Genomic DNA, 3,523 nt, shown 5'->3' with positions numbered 1-3,523 from the left:
TTTTTCCTTTCACTCAACTTTCTGTTAACATGCTTGTATACAGCACTCTGTGAACAGCCAGCTTCTTTGGCAATGATTGTTTGTGGCTTACCCTCCTTGTGAAGGGTGTCAATGATTGTCTTCTGGACAACTGTCAGATCAGCAGTCTTCCCCATGATTGTGTAGCCTAGTGAACCAAACTGAGAGACCATTTTGAAGGCTCAGGAAAACTTTGCAGGTGTTTTGAGTTGATTAGCTGATTGGTATGTCACCATATTCAAATTTATTGAGATAGTGAATTGGTGGGTTTTTGTTCAATGTGAGCCAAAATCATCCCAATTAAAAGAACCAAAGACTTAAACTACTTCAGTCTGTGTGCATTGAATTTATTTAATACACGAGTTTCACAATTTGAGTTGAATTACTGAAATAAATGAACTTTTCCACGACATTCTAATTTATTGAGATGCACCTGTATATGCTGAATATACATTATGATCGGATGAGATCAGAGCATCTGCATTTGATGAAGGTATAACTGTTGAGTTTGGGTGTTTCCTTTTTGTTGCAATCTACAGCCAACCCTGAATGACTGTATGAGTGTAGACCTTTTCCTGCAGGAAAATAAATATTCATAAGACTTTTGTCTCATACCTTTAATTGAAATGGAAAATTGCCACGACACTTTCACACTTAAACGGCTGCTAATAACAGAAATGGTCAATATAGTTGCCCAACAATCTCTTGTTTGCGCCAGCAGGAGGCGTCAGACGTCAGAACATTAACAGACCTGTTTATCCTCTGATTGATCTACCTTTCACTGAGAGCGATTATGGGCTGTCTGGAGGTCAAGGGTAACCACGGAAACAGCTCCCCTCTGTTCTGGAATGTTTGATTGTGAAGAGGAAGTGCTGCATCACATGATCTCAGAGAATCCAGGTAAAAGGGCGAGTGCAGGGTGTGACCTCTGAATTGACCTTTCACTGCTCACCCACACGACCTCTGTACTCACAGCTCTCTGATTCACAGTCTAAAACCAGAAAGACACAATGCCAACTTGACCTTAATCGTCATGTAATTAATGTCACAGTGAAAAAATGTCTTGATCCTTGAAATAGAATTTCTTTGCATTGTTTGTCATATCCTTTATATTTAGTGCATATATTCTAGGGTTATTTCAGGATAATTGGGTAATTTTCCCCAGTCATCCCAATGGCAAAGGTTTCCCAATTAACCTGAATTTACCCTTTATTTTATTTATTATTTTATTTTATTATATATTTTATTAAAACAATTAAATTTTTTACTTAAAACTTATTTAAAAGAAATAGACATGATCTTGGAATCAGTTTTATGTTTTATTTAATGTGATTTAATTTGGTTTGATTTGATTATATATTTTTTTATTTGATTTAAAACTGTTTACTTTGATTTAAATCCTATTTCAAATATTAAGAAATAATATGTATATTTTTTACATTTATCATGTTTATATTTTACACACACTCACACTCACACACTCAAACACACACACACACACACACACACACACACAGGTTTGTTTTTGTGAAAAGTGGGGACATCCCATAGGCGTAATGGCTTATATGGTTTTATACTGTACAAACCGTATTTTCTATTGTCCTACACCAACCCTACCCCTAAACCTACCCCTCACAGGAAACTTTTTGCATTTTTAGATTTTCAAAAAAACTCATTCTGAATTATTTATAAGCCTTTTGAATTATGTCACACTATATTACACTGAAAATGTCCTCATAAATCACCTTCTCATTGTAATACCTATGTCATACCAATGTTATTATACAAATTTGTGTCCTCATAAACCACATAAACATGCACACACACACACACACACACACACACACACACACACACACACACACTCACACATCACACACACACACTCACTCACACACACACACACACATATATATATATATATATACATACCGTATATGTGTGTGTGTTTTCTATACGTTTTCTTTTTATTTTATTAAATATTAATCAACACAAATTTTTGCAAAAACATCTATACTTTTTTTGGGTGCTTTTTGTTTATATGTAAAAATGCCAAATTCTGGGTTGATGATAATAATGATCTTCATTTCAGTGGGTATATACAGTACAGTATGCAATCAGACGTGTGTTGTTTATTAAGAGTGTGCGGTGGCTTTAACATCTGCAGGTGTCGACTGACCAGTGCATGCAGATCTCGCTCTCTCTGAGCGGTCCGTCCACGCCTGGCTGCGCAGATGTTTTCCACTGACCTCTCATGTGTCCGCCGTCGAGAGGTCATAGGTCAGCTTTCTTCTTCAGACTATATGACACATGAAGGTTACATACTTCCCCTTGACATTCAACACACACCCACATTTCTCAACAAAGACCCGTGTGACCGCAGAGATGCAACAGGGGTCATGAAAAATGAGAATGCAAAATGTAAAGAAATAGAGAAGTTGTGATTATTTCGCCATCAGAGAGAGAGAGAGAGAGAGAGAGAGAGAGAGAGAGCGGGCGAGTGTCCTTGACTTGCACAGGGTTTGTTTATGAAGTTTGCATCAGTTTCGTCTCGCTGAACGTTTCATTGAACAGCTCTGTGTGGAAAAAGGCTTCTTTACAAGTGTGCTTTGCTACATTTTTGAGGATTTTCTCTTCAAACATTTAAAGAAGGTAAAAGAAACGGGAAAACGCATCACACATCTCTGCACATTTTTCCCAAATGTGTGAATATCATAACTGTATCAAAAGTTGTCACGAATGACATGAAGAATGATTTCGCCTCAAAATAAAAGGAAGAAAAAATTCATTATATTTTGCGTATTGCAAGAAAAGCTCTTTCAGTACCATTTTTATATTGTGACATTATTTTAATGACCTCCAACATGCAAAAATATCTTTCTCATGGCTGTAATGATTATGTACAATACGTTTATTATATGCGTCATATTCAGTGCATTTGGTTTGTATTTTGTATATTTTACATTAACATTACAGCATTTAGCAGACACTTTTTTTCCAAAGCGACAAAAAATATTTTTTAAAGAGCCAACAATATTCAAATTATATATAATGCCATTTTTATTAGACAACTAGATATTAAAGCAAGTGTAGAAATGTAGAGAAGAATATATATATATATATATATATATTTTTTTTTATTCATATACACACATTAAGTAATATATAATAACAATATATAAATATATTTATATAAATAATTTAATAAGTTATAAATCATTTATATGTAGATATAGATATTGTGTATGTGTTTTATATGAATCAATAATCTCTTTTTATGTTCTTTATATTTCTTTTCTTTTCTTTTGTTTTCCAAGGGTGAAATGTGTTTATATATTTGTGAATTTACACACAACAGAAGCTCCAGTTAAATCTGGTTGAAGCACTAAAACAGTCGTCGGTCACCTTCAAGTACAAGAATTCAAACACACAGCCCTCATATACTCTCTCTCTCTCTCTCTGTCTCTCTCTCTCTCTCTCTCTCTCTCTCTCTCTCTCTCTCTCT

Source organism: Sinocyclocheilus grahami, unplaced genomic scaffold (assembly GCF_001515645.1).
Source record: "Sinocyclocheilus grahami isolate Dianchi unplaced genomic scaffold, SAMN03320097.WGS_v1.1 scaffold864.1, whole genome shotgun sequence".
In the NCBI taxonomy this organism is placed as follows: Eukaryota; Metazoa; Chordata; class Actinopteri; order Cypriniformes; family Cyprinidae; genus Sinocyclocheilus; species Sinocyclocheilus grahami.
Note: the sequence above shows the minus strand (reverse complement) of the source record.